The following is a 14761-nucleotide window of genomic DNA, read 5'->3' on the forward strand; positions in this document are numbered from 1 at the left end:
ATACTTTAAAAAAAATTATCAATGAAATTGGTGTAAACTGTTTGTACCTTCTTATCTCACACTGCTTGTTTAAGTCTTCAAAAATATGTGAATAAACTTATTAACTTCTTTAGATATTTAATGTCATAATAATATATTACAATAAAATCTATATTACAAATAGTAAAATAAATTAAAATGCCAATAAAAACAAATGCTCTGACTTTAGTAAGGCGATTTTGACATGATGGGAGTAAATGCTTCAAATTATTGACAATGCTTAAATGTTGAAAATGTAAAATTCAGTGTGTTTACTTTCATGATAATGTAAATATTATGACTTGCTTAAAATATATACTTACTGACCATAAATCCTCATGAGCTGAGATGACCACATGGGGTTGGACATTTTTAGGGATCTATTTTCAAGGATTTGCTGATCTGATTATGCTGGGTGGCTCGGGCGACAGATAAATGTTGTATTTATTAAAACTTACTATTAGAATTCAAGCTTGTTTAATATTATAAGAATTTGCATGTGAAATATAAATTGACATGTTAATTAACATTTTTGTGCCCCCACGTTAGTGGCGGGCATTTAGATTTACCCTTGTCCGTCCGTCCTTCCGTCCGTCCGTTCACTTTTGTGTCGCACGTATCTCAAAAATTATTTGACCGAGAGTCATGAAACTTTACAGGAATGTTGATCAGCATGTGTAGTTGTGCACCTGGGTATTTTCGTGTGGATATTTTTAGTATTTTAAGAGTTATTGCCCTTGACTTAGTAAAATTTTGCAATTTTCAACTTGTGTCGCATGTAACTCAAAAAGTATTTAACCTAGAGTCATGAAACTTTACAGGAATGTTGATCAGCATGTGTAGTTGTGCACCTGGGTATTTTCGTCTGGATATTTTTAGTATTTTCAGAGTTATTGCCCTTGACTTAGTAAAATTTTGCAATTTTCAACTTGTGTCGCATGTAACTCAAAAAGTATTTAACCTAGAGTCATGAAACTTTACAGGAATGTTGATCAGCATGTGTAGAGGCACCTGGGTATTTTCGTGTGGATATTTTTAGTATTTTCAGAGTTATTGCCCTTGACTTAGTAAAATTTTGCAATTTACAACTTGTGTCGCATGTTAATACTCAAAAAGTATTTGACCTAGAATCATGAAACTTTACAGGAATGTTAATCAGCATGTGTAGTTGTGCACCTGGGTATTTTCGTGTGGATATTTTTAGTATTATCAGAGTTATTGCCCTTGACTTAGTAAAATTTTGCAATTTTCAACTTGTGTCGCATGTTACTCAAAAAGTATTTGACCTAGAGTCATGAAACTTTCCAGGAATGTTGATCAGCATGTGCTGTTGTGCACCTGGGTATTTTCGTCTGCATATTTTTAGTATTTTTAGAGTTATTGCCCTTGACTTAGTAAAATTTTGCAATTTTCAACATTTGTCACACGTAACTAAAAAAGTATTTGACCTAGAGTCATGTTACTTTACAGGAATGTTGATCAGCATGTGCAGTTGTGCACCAGGTATTTTCGTCTGGATTTATTTAGTATTTTTAGAGTTATTGCCTTTCACTTAGAAATTTTTTGCAATTTTCAACTTGTGTCGCAAGTTACTCAAAAAGGATTTGACATAGTCATTAAACCTTATGGGCAGGTTGCTCATTATATTTAGATTTGCACCTGGGGTTCGCTTGTGGATTTATCCAGTATTTGTAGAGTTATTTCCCTTGACTTAGTGAAAAGATTGACGGAACAGTGGCGCGGTGGGGGCACCCGTGTCCTATGGACACATTTCTAGTTTTTATTATAATTGTCTGTAATGAAATGAATTTTATATTATGATGTATAATTATAAAACATAGATCTAAATGTTTAAACCTATTTATCTTGGTGAAAACTGTTTGTATACAAAAAAAATATGAACATTTCTTTACAGCATCTTGTATGGTAATCCCTCAGACCAAGTTGCACCAATAGACCTTTGAAATAAATGGTACTTGCTGGGTGCATTAATTTCTGGAATAGTTGTCAGGTCTGGAGAATCTTGAATATAATATAACTGTGCAGGCTATCATGTCATTTTGCATGTATTTATAAGTGTAAGGTGTTATAGCTTGGTGGTATGGCATTATGAGTTTCATACTCACGTAACTTTCTGTTGTAAATAAAACTGTGCAGGTACTAAAATCTGTCAAAAGTAACATATATATTAAGCAGGATAAAAAAAATGTTAAAAAGATGTAATTTAAAACTAAATAGATTTGCAGAGCTTTCGGGCTTTAGTGATTAAGTTGTTTAAAGGCCCATAATGCCTCAGAAATGCTTATATTTCTCTTTCTGAAAAGCTTTTTGATTTTGGTGTATTTTTATTGGATCCAAAATGTTACTCATTAGTCCATTACCTGAACCATCTCGTCCATCAATGCTTTTGTGGCAATAAGAACAGTTATAGTGAATTACTTTTAGTATTTTGTATGGAAGTCAAAATACTACTTTGTTTACATTTTGTTACTTTTATGACAAAATGTTTCACATTTATTGATACTTTCTTCAAGTAAGAAGCATGGAATATGCTCTAAAACCATTATTTTAACATTATATAATTCATGTTTGACCTTTCTAAAGAAGTTAAATTTTATCTGTTTCTGAAGCAATGTGCCTTTAAGTTGTTGACACCTAAAATATGGACTTTGTGATATCAGTTTAAGATTTAGATTTTATATAAGTTAATATAGTTTACAATATTACTTGTTTTGTTGAAAGACAATCACAGGAATGAACTGTGATGTCGTGTAAATCAGATGTTGTCAGCATTAAATCAGTAACATTCCTTGACAATCATTGAATGAATTATGACCTATGTGTGGTCAAAATCAAGATAGGTAATAACTTGCATAGAAATTTTGTACTGACATTTTAATCCTAATACAGATTTATCATAATAGTATTGTAAAACAGCAGTTTTCATTTACACTGGGAGATTATTAAATAATTTATTGCCAAGTCAGCATTTTATAAATAAAAGTTTCTCTTCAAAGAATAATGATAGCTATATCTTAAGTTCGGTCTTAAAAGTAGTCTTAACTTGAATTACGTGCAGAAAGCTATTAGATTTTATGTACAATGTCATTGGATAATATGATCCATTTTAAGTATAGACAATCTTGACCTTATTGATTTTGCATAAAAAATTTTAAACAGTAAATTTACAGTTGGGATTTTCATATTATTGACGAAATATAAAAATTGAGCTACCAGATCAGACTGGTCTGCCTTTAAACTTGTAACAAAGGCTTATCACTTTCAGTTTTATCAGGTTAAAGTCTAATACATGTATCTATATAGGGAAACATGAAATCATAGCATATTTATGAATGTACTGGCATATTGATACCGAAAGATTAGCATTATTAAAAATGTGTAAATCAATTGCAAGACTTAGTGCAATTTTGCTAAGATTTTTAAAAGTGTATTGCAAGACTTAATGCAATTATGTTAAGATTTTTAAAAATGTGTAATGCAGGACTTAGTGCAATTATCCTTTCAGAAACAAAAATTGTAGGGCATAACTATAGAGCTGTTTCATTCTTCTATAGTTCAGTGGTTCTGTATTTCTGTTTCACTTTCCTGCAGTTCATGGCAACTTTATTTATGGACCAATACTTTCCATGCTTGGTTACATATACATACCTTTGCTAGGTGTCTAACTTTTGGTGTTGTTTGGGATCAGGGTCTAAAACAAGGTCACCTATGCTAAACGATAAAATATAGAAAATATAAGTTATGGACCACAATGGAAAAAAAGGAGAAAATTACCAATTTACAGTGCTTATGTACATGTACACCCTGGCAAGAGATTCTACATAGGTCAGGCTATGTGACCAGTACAAATGAAGATCAGCAGTCACGGTCAGGACTAGCTGTTAGCCTTTCCGTCTGATTATTCTTTTTAAAAAATTTCTAAAAAATAAAATTACAAATGGTTTTGCCAGACATGAAAGATAGATAAAGTCCATTTTAAGAAATTTTATCATAAGGATTACATATGTATGATTTAGAACTTTTTGTATTAGAAACACATTTAGCTGTAGCACTTTTTGTAGAACTGTAAAATTTAGTTATGCAATTAAAATTTCTTGCTTAATCAATTTTTGAATCATTTCCTTAGAAATTTCCACCAAAATAACTTTCAGCAAATATTTCAAAATTTAAATTTATTCTGTGAAAAATGTTAATAACTTTTTTTCTGATTTAAAATGGATATAGTTCAATTGCAATATATTTTATTTAGTGTTTTAAAAGGAACAGCATTGGTATTGACTACATGTACATGTGTATTACATGGCATTACTGGAGTCATGTGAGTAGTTTGCTGTCACCTTGGATACTGCAAATTTATGGATTTTTAATACAGAATTCATTTTAGTTTGCGTATGAAGCAATAAGCTTATACATGTAGATACACTATGTATTTGTCTAGCAGAATATATATAGGACTAAATAATTAGGATAAGTATTATAATCCTATTCTGTTCTATTGATCTTCTCAAATCTGTGGTCAGGAACAGCCATTCACTCTATATCTCACACCGTATTACCGGCGCCAGTTCTTTAAATTTTCATGTTTGAAACAGGGAATACGAGTCCAAAATTACCTAATAGTATCTCCAGTCAATGGACAATAGTTTCATAGCAATGAAATGGGCCGTATTTGTGAAATATAATAATTCCAACCCAATTTATAACCTACCTGTACCGAGCAGTAAATTTCAGCTATATGGCATCACTGCAGTGACCTACTTTTTATTATAGATTAGTAGAGTTGTCTCATTTGATGAACATGTTGAAAATATCATGTTAATTCCAATGTACTCCTGTTAATTCCAATGTACTCCTCATACAGCTATGGAGGTATGTAATTATTACATGATCAAGTTTCACCTTTAGTAACAGATGTTTTACAAATCTGAGTAGAATAATACAAGCTGCTTCTATAGTCCATTATAAGATCTCATTCAGTCTTCAAGCACATTAACTGTCAAGGTCAAGTTATATTTGAATTACTAGATTGAGATTAATCCAGTACATTATGTAACTGCTTTTCATTTATGGATTTGATTCATCATGAAATGAATTACACAGTTTATTTTACTTCAAATAAAGAAAAGAAAATTGAAAGCACATAAACAAAAGATTTAGATTTTTAGCCTTGTGATTAATAGTGAAGTTTTTTAGGGCTTTTTAATTTCCCTTATTTCAGAAAAAAATTACCTCAAAATAAAAAGATATTAAGACAGAGAAGTGTATTGTAGTTTAAAAAAATAGTGGTATACTGTATCACAATTTGACAACTGTTTTAAAAGGTCCTGCAACCATTCCCTTAACAGTGATAAAACTCTTATCAGTCCTACGCATAAACCCTCCCAGCCTGCTGAATCTCAGTAAGGGCTTATCAGCTAGTAAATCACTATTAACTGTATATCTCCCATTAACACGTCAACTGAGTTGAGAGTCTTGTCATTATTAATTGGCCCTCTGTATTCTTATCTAATGGCCCTAACGTTGAAGGATCAAATTTCTGAACATACTCTAACTTTTATCGATGTTTTTATTGTGAAACTTTTAGCAATAATTTGAATTATTTGTAAATATTATACTTAATATCACAAGATAAATTTTAGTTACTAAATAAATTATATATTAGGATATACCTTTATAAGTGATAATCATCTTCGAAATTAATAAACGTCCATAGTAAAGTGTCACTGTTCAGTGTTACTCATGTTACTGAGTGAACTGCCTACCCACCCCCACCCCGAAAAAAAAACCGCTTAAAAACAAAAAGAAAACAAAAACATTGTATTTACTGCAATTTTAGTGCAAGACTCTTAACTAAGTGACCAGGTAAGTGATATTTTTATTATTAGCTCAACTATATCAAATATATGGAGAGCTGTCCTACTCATCTCGGCTTGTAAGCCGGCGCCAGCGTACATACTTTAAATTAATGCTTATATGCAGTTAACACTTTATCTCTAACTTTTTTATTAGCTCATCTGAGGACAATGTCCGTGCGTCAAAAATTTCTTTAAACGACTTCTTCTCCTAAACCACTTAGCCAAATTTGTTGAAATTTTGCAGTAGTGTTCCTTGCATAAGGCTCTACCATGTTCAAAGAATAAAATTCCATGCAGAACTTTGGTTGCCATAGCAACCGAAAAAAAACCTTATAAAATGTTCTTTTAAAAAATCCAAAGAGCTAGAGCTTAGATATTTGGCATGAAACATCTTATACTGAGTGTCTATCAAGTTTGTTCAGATCAAAGCCCTGGGGTAAAAATTAGCCCCGTCCCGAAGGGTCATTAATATTTTCCTTATAATATTATTATGTACACATGTATTCCTTATGATCATACACATCATGTGATAAGGTGTTAAACTCAAAAACCAGTATTTCCAGAACTATATCCTCTTGAACATATAACTTTCCATAAAATAATTCTTTCTATTTCATAATAAGGGATTGACTTAAACTTCGAATATGTGTTCCTTACCATCAACTACATCATATGTGACAATGTTGTTAACTCTAGCACCAATATTTTTCCAGAATTATCTCCCCATGAACTCATTTTTTTTTCCTAAAAAAAAAGGTTACCTTTTTACTTACTTCTTTATTTCTTAAGGTATCTACTTCTAACTTAAAAATATATGTTCCTTATACATGTGTGTCAAGATTCATAACTCTAGCATGAATATTTCCAGAATTATTTCCCCTTTGAACTTAGATGTTTTATGCCCCTGAAGGTAAGTAAGTAAGTAAGTAAGTAAAGGCTTTATTTATCGAGGCTACACATTTGGTTTCCCAATCTTCCATGTGGGCCTCTAATAAAAACATAATTTACAATATATACAACTACAATATTACAAAAATAATTGCAACAACATTATGTTACAATGTACATTGAAATTGTCAGAACAAGAAATACATGTTAAATATTTACAGTCCATTCAAAGCATAATACATGTCAAAGAAGTACATATCAAATTAAAAGAAGTGGGAAATACTTTTAAGGTGGTACATCAAATGATTGGATTCTAATTTTGTTATAAAATGATTAATTTAATGATGAGAAATGCCAGGATAGATATGAAGGGTGGTGGCATATTAAAATCGAACCGTCCGTCTGTCTGTCAGTTCGTCAGGTTTTATACATAAAGACAGTGGAGGTAGTGTCCGCTCTGAAACTTCAGTATGCATGAAAGTATTAATTTTTCTTTCATATATGAAAAAAACCATAAATGTATGGTGAGTCGCGAACAAGACTCGGGTTCCTACGACTAAGGTCAAGGTACCTGTGGGGTTCAAACTTTGTCATTTTTTATGTTATATAAATATAGAAGGTGGTGGTCCTGTCCGCTCTAAAAACTTCAGTATGCATGAAAGAATTTTAATTTCTCTTTCATATATTAAACAACCATAAATGTATGGTGTGTCACGAACAAGACTCGGATTCCTACGACTAAGGTCAAGGTCACTGTGGGGGTTCAAACTTTGTCATTTTTATGTTATATAAATATAGAAGGTGGTGGTCGTGTCCGCTCTGAAACTTCAGTATGCATTTTTCTTTCACATATTCAATAACCATAGATATATCGTGTGCCACGAACAAGACTCATGTCTCTACAACTAAGGTCAAGGTCACTGTGGGGGTTCAAACTTATTCAATTTTGATGTTAATATACATATAGGCAGAGATGGTCGTGTCTGCTCTAAAACTAATATGAATAAAAGGATTATATTTTTTATTTCGCATATGAAATTATCATAAATATATGATGTGTTGCGCTTTAGACCCGTGTTCCTATGCCTTAGTTCAAGGTCACTGCTGAGGTTTAAACTTTTTCAATATTTATGTTATATACATATAAAATTTAATGGTGGTTATTGTGTCCGCTCTGTAACTTCCATACATGAAAGTTTCAATTTTTTTTTAAAAATATTAAGTCACCACAGATGGACAATTTGTTGTGAACCTAACCTAACTTAAAGGTCACTGCTGGGGTTCGAACTATGTCAATTTTTACCACCACACTTAGCATGTAATAGGTGGTTTATAACTAGAATCCTTTGAGGCATTTGTCACGTTCTGTGACAGCTCTTGTTTATATATTATTTTTGTATATTGATATTTTTGCACTTTAAAATATGTTTCTTAACACTTATAAATACAAATGTATCAGGTGCAAATAGATTTATAACTCTAGCTGTATTTCTAGAATTATCTCCATTTCATTTTTGAACTTGAAATTTAGGTAAAATTCATATATTTCTAAGTATAATCTTTGTTATTAGAAATGATATCTACTCTAGACTTAAAATAATTGTCTTTTGTCATTACTTACATCATGCATGACAAGGTTTATAACACTAGCATCTTATTTTCAAGAGATATTTTCTCTTTGAACTTATAACTTTACTATAAATTTAAAGGTCATCAATTTTTTACTATTTTCTTCTTTTTTGCAATTGGTATAGTAAAAGTGATTTAGTATTTTGTATGGAAGTCAAAATACTACTTTGTTTACATTTTGCTACCTTTTTTACAATTTTTTTTTTCACATTCAGAGATCTTTTTTCTACCAAATTGAATGAAAGTAATTTACATTAGTATCTTTATTTTGATCACAGGGACTCGGCACAGTGTTGGGGTAGTGTAAAAAGCAATTTTAGAAAAAAATACTCATAATTTTTTTTTTCTCTAAAATTAATTTTACCCTTCACTATCCCAACACGGAACTGAGTCCCTGTGATTGCGAGTTGAATGTGATTAAAAACCTTTTTTTAATGTAATCCAGTCTTTTTAGTCTTTAACTCTTATTAAAAATTGAATGTACCTATGAAAATTTTCGTTTTCCTTATATCTGAAATGTTCTCTATATCCTACAGCTTAAACTATACATTCTTGAAACATGATAGGATCATAAAACATTCTAGGGTGCTGCTATCAGTGATACTGTGACAAGCCATGTAATTATAATCAAATGCTCATCACTGGCCAGAGATAGCAAATTTTGGGGGAAAACTGGGAATCTTGGGTTTATGCGTAGGACTGTTATTATTATTATAACTTAAGTTTTGAATATATTGAGAGAGTGATTTTGAGTACAGATGTGCAAGCTGTGTTTTGTCAGCTGTATTAAATTGTAGAGATATTACTGTAGATTACTGTAGATTATTGTAGATTACCATGGTATAACTGATTAATGACTGTTACCTGGTTGTAATTGTTCTGCTATTCTGGTCTTCATGTTGGGGATGATATTAACAAGATAATTACTCAGTTATATTTAAGCTTCACTGGCAAAAGCAAAAGTGTTTAGCAAGATGTGATTTTTTTTTAACATATAATTTTACATGTTTTAATTAACATTAAGTTGGATTGTATCCCAAGTAGTGTTTAAAGTTGTGGAGATTGTTAAAAAGTGTCTCTCGCTGTTACTTCAAAGTTTTGGACTTATACACAGATATTCTGGTTTATGCATTTTTATTAAAATATTTCTACGGTAAGATTATTATATTGTTTTAAATAATCTGCTTTTCACAATTTGGGGTATCATCTGTGGGGCTTTAATAGGCGATTCATTGGCATATGAAAATCAAAATGCCCCCAGGATGGGGCAGATTATCCTATTTGATTAGAGAGTGCGCTTAATTAAAAAATAATTAAATTCATAGACTCATATAGTTAGATTCTTTTGTTTAAACACCAACTAATATATGACATTATTAACTGATATAATTGTAAATAGAGGAACTATGTTATCTTCTTGACATACTTGCCAAAAATAATAAGGAAGTATAACTTAATTTGCCAAAATAATGTCATACTGTGACGTGTCTTCTTGTACTTCAGAACTTTCACCTTTACTATAAATAGTATGGAAACAAAACAATTCTGTTAAATCACCTTGAAATCTTTAACCTTCATCATAGTAATCTCTTTCCAAAAATAATGTTGCTTATTTTGTTTGTTGGATACACAAATACATCCAGATTTGTTTGTTTTTAATTGATGCAGTCTGTACAGAACAACTAAGAAAATGATTTTTATTTGATTATGAATGAAGTATGCCTGTGAACTTAAGCTATCTTTTTTCTGATTGATATATTAATGACATCATAAATTAAAGAAACAGAACAAAACAGATTTTATTTATTATTCATGAAGACTTGGAACATAACAGTTCTTCATCTTTACACATATATACAGCATACATTAAATACAGCAAGTGTGAAAGTACAAACATAATTGAATGATAAAAACAGAGTTGTGTGTTCCAACAAGTTTTAAAGAACAGAACATTGAAAGACACTTCTTAATGCTGCATCACACCAGACCATATTCTTCATCTACATAATTATGTACCAGTTTTTGTGCCCCCACGTTAGTGGCGGGCATTTAGATTTACCCTAATGTCCGTCCGTCCGTTCACTTTTGTGTCGCACGTAACTCAAAAAGTATTTGACCTAGAGTCATGAAACTTTACAGGAATGTTGATCAGCATGTGTAGTTGTGCACCTGGGTATTTTCGTCTGGATATTCAGAGTTATTGCCCTTGACTTAGTAAAATTTTGCAATTTTCAACTTGTGTCGCATGTAACTCAAAAAGTATTTGACCTAGAGTCATGAAACTTTACAGGAATGTTGATCAGCATGTGTAGTTGTGCACCTGGGTATTTTCGTCTGGATATTTTTAGTATTTTCAGAGTTATTGCCCTTGACTTAGTAAAATTTTGCAATTTTCAACTTGTGTCGCACGTAACTCAAAAAGTATTTGACCTAGAGTCATGAAACTTTACAGGAATGTTGATCAGCATGTGTAGTTGTGCACCTGGGTATTTTCGTGTGGATATATTTAGTATTTTCAGAGTTATTGCCCTTGTCTTAGTAAAATTTTGCAATTTTCAACTTGTGTCGCACGTAACTCAAAAAGTATTTGACCTAGAGTCATGAAACTTTACAGGAATGTTGATCAGCATGTGTAGTTGTGCACCTGGGTATTTTCGTCTGGATATTTTTAGTATTTTCAGAGTTATTGCCCTTGACTTAGTAAAATTTTGCAATTTTCAACATGTGTCGCACGTAACTCAAAAAGTATTTGACCTAGAGTCATGTAACTTTACAGGAATATTGATCAGCATGTGCAGTTGTGCACCAGGTATTTTCGTCTGGATTTATTAAGTATTTTCAGAGTTATTGCCCTTGACTTAGAAAAGTTTTGCAATTTTCAACTTGTGTCGCAAGTTACTCAAAAAGGATTTGTCATAGTCATTAAACCTTATGGGCAGGTTGCTCAGCATATTTAGATTTGCACCTGGGGTTTCGCTTGTGGATTTATCCAGTATTTGTAGAGTTATTTCCCTTGACTTTGTAAAAAGATTGACAGAACAGTGGCGCGGGGGTGGGGGGGGCACCCGTGTCCTATGGACACATTTCTAGTTTTATATTTAAATCTGTTAACAGTTTCAGTAAATTCAAAGAAGACTCATATAAATTTAGTAGTTTTAGTTGCCACAGGAAATACTTTCAATAAAATTAATATACCCAGTGTAACACTGACATAATACTAATATAGTGTCTTAAAATTCTGAACAACAAAATTATGGAACTGAGAGTTTAAACATTTCTGATACAAAATTTCTGCTTTTGAATAAAGTCCTAAAAAGTATAAATTAGTTTCATGATAAACAGCTAGAATTTTAAACTTATCTCGGTGACTTCATTATTTTATCTTTTCATGTTGACATTTATTTCAATTTTTGTATCCTTGTATAGATCTATTGTGCATGTGCAGACTATTAAAAAGATTACACTTGTTTGTATACATGTATAGTTTAAAAATACATTTATAAATGTTTTAATCACCTATTTTTGTGTATTACTTACACTTACTGAGATGTTTAATAGTATGGTACCAATCCAAACATTTATTTGGGATTGTAGCTTCAAGTCAGTAGAGCAGCAGAATTGTATTAAGGGTCCATGGTTTGAGTCCCAGTCAGATTGCACATTTTATCTCACTCATAGAATAGAAAAGAATGTGAAAATAAGTGGTTGTAGTTAATTCTTCTAAATATGACACACAATTTGTTTGAAGTCAGATTTTACAACTATATTATAGAAATGATCACCATATTGAGACGAGGTGTTGCATGCAACATTTGGGTCACTACCTTGAAGGTCAAGGTCACAGTATGACCTTGCAGCAAAATTGTCTCCGGCACATAACTTCGTTATTTGAAGTCAGATTTTACAACTATTTCACAGAAATGATTACCATATCAAGACGAGGTGTTGCATGCAACATTTGGGTCGCTACCTTGAAGGTTAAGGTCACAGCATGAACTTGAAGCAAAATCATGTCCGGCCCATAACTTGGTTATTTGAAGTAGGATTTTACAACTATTTCACAGAAATGATCACCATATTGAGATGAAGTGTTGCGCGCAACATTTAGGTTGCTACCTTGAAGGTCAAGGTCACAGCATGACCTTGCATTAAAATCGTGTCCGGCACATAACTTCGTTATTTGAAGTCGGATTTACAGCTATTTCACAGAAATGATCACCATATTGAGATGATGTTTCGCGCGCAACATATGGGTTAAGGTCACAGCATGACCTGAGCAAAATTGTGTCTGGCCCACATTCATTATTTGAAGTCTGATTTTACAACTATTTCACAGAAATGATCAATATATTGAGACGATGTGTCACGCAAGTCGGTAGATAGATCTATTTGAGTGGAAGTGCAGTGCAAAGAACAGTAACTCTGCATTGCCTGAGTTTGGAATTATCACACTTTGAACTTTGTCTGGGACATAACTCTGAAACTATAAAAGATATACCTTTCTGTGTCCAAAACCTAGTATGGGAGCATCATTGGCTTAACCGGCTCTTGTTTCAGACATGATTGGGCACATTAATAAGACAAGTAGTCTGTTTCTGTACACTGGCTGGATAATCCCTCACATGAACAAATTGTCTTCTCTAGCAGGATTTTAACCAGTATCTGTGAGGGGCATATGAGTTTACATCAGTTAACCACAACTCTGACTCTAAAAGTCTGAAATTTCGACATTGAATTTAATTAATACGGTCTTCAGAAATACTGATGTTTCAGATTCATCATGTGTTAAAAAAATACTCATTTAAATTCATCAAGTAAAAAATAATAACCACAACAAAACAAATCCATAAACCTTTAAGGATAACACAGTATTAATTGTTTGCAATTGTTAAATATGCATACATTATGTATATTGAAGTATAAATGTTAAGTATTAAAGGTTAATATTATATAGGTTTGAGGTAAAATTATCTTATTTTTATTTTAATGAACAAGGATAAAAGCATGACAATACATTTGTATTTATTATAAGGCCTATAATAAAATATTGTTTGTTTCTCCTCTTATGATCTACCTACTAAAATACTGCTACCCAGATTTAATTGCCCAACAGAAAAGAGTAACTGTTGCTATTTTTTCTTCCTTTTTGTTTTTCATTCATGTAAATTTTCATGAAAATTTTGGAAATGTATTGAAAAGAAAAATATTGTGAGGTGAACAAATAAAGTAATTTAAATATTGCAATCGGCACTTAAAATCCACGAAAATTTACAAAAAGTGGTCAAGATATGCAAAAACTGTCCTTACTGCGTTAATAACGCAGTAGAAATATGGTGTTAAAATACTGCAAAAATCAGTCGTAAACCGCATATAACATGTAAAATATAACTTGAATCTTGAATGTTTTTATCTTTCTTAAAAGTTTAAAGCATTTTTCTCAATATTGATTTTCTTGAAATATTGTGGCTCATCTGGAGGCAGGCAGCTTTAAATATATTTGTGAGAATAAAATTTTACCTACTGTACAGTATTCTATATCTTACTTACATGGTTCCAGGTGGAAAATATAGATATTCTCAATACTGGCCTTTAACGAATGTCAAAATATATAACAAGAAGGTGAAGAAGAAACTAAAATAATTGTAATATACTCTTTCTTGATGAGATAAACATGGTAATTATTATGTAAAACAGTGTGGTTAATTGTTTGTTTGAGTGTAGGGATATAACTCACTGATGTTTTTTTGCTATAATTATCGCATAAACAGACTTAGTTTTCTCCCAGGAGATTTATTATATACACAAACTGTTACCACATGTAGAAGCTGCTCCATGTTTAACTGAGTCCTTAAATTATGATGATACACTCTTATTTCAGTTGCTTGGATTAAATTATATGTTTATAGTGTATAATATATATAGAAAATAATTCATTGGATAATAAAGGTATTTTTGTAGTTGCTAGACAAATTGATCTTTATTTTTGTGTTTCCCAAGAATTGCTTTAAGTTCATAATTTTATATAGAAACAATGGAAAATTATCCTTAAAAATTATGTATAACCTTGTAATTATGATGCCTTGTTGTGTAATAATGAATCTTATATATAAAATAATTTTAAAGTGTTATTTTATTTTACTATTATCATTCTACCTGGTATGTGAACTACATGTATAAAATTTTAGATAGTTTTAAATTACATGTATATATATTTAGTTTCTGGTTTTGCCACCAGTATAGAGCCATGCCAGCAAGTTTTAGCAGGCTACTGTTTGTTGTAGTATACGCTTAATGAGTGTCTATTCACCTGTAAGGGCACAAGATGCATCTTTCACTCTCTTTAGTATTGA

General features: G+C 31.4%; 1 protein-coding gene across 4 annotated transcripts in view; it reads left to right on the forward strand.

The window, feature by feature from the left end:
- LOC132714272 (UDP-xylose and UDP-N-acetylglucosamine transporter-like) overlaps positions 1–14761 on the forward strand; it is a 29142-nt gene that overhangs the window by 1230 nt on the left and 13151 nt on the right. Inside the window, exon 1 of one of the 4 annotated variants that reach the window (XM_060697102.1) lies at positions 9361–9564. The exons of 2 other annotated variants lie outside the window; for them this stretch is intronic. The gene's annotated coding sequence lies outside the window, so the exon portion shown is untranslated. Of the gene's footprint in view, positions 1–9360; positions 9565–14142; positions 14358–14761 lie in introns of those variants that run through there. One more of the 4 variants, XM_060697100.1, reaches the window with a different exon arrangement.

The sequence above is a fragment of the Ruditapes philippinarum genome, unplaced genomic scaffold (assembly GCF_026571515.1).
Source record: "Ruditapes philippinarum isolate M1 unplaced genomic scaffold, ASM2657151v2 ctg4078_1_1_1_1, whole genome shotgun sequence".
In the NCBI taxonomy this organism is placed as follows: domain Eukaryota; kingdom Metazoa; phylum Mollusca; class Bivalvia; order Venerida; family Veneridae; genus Ruditapes; species Ruditapes philippinarum.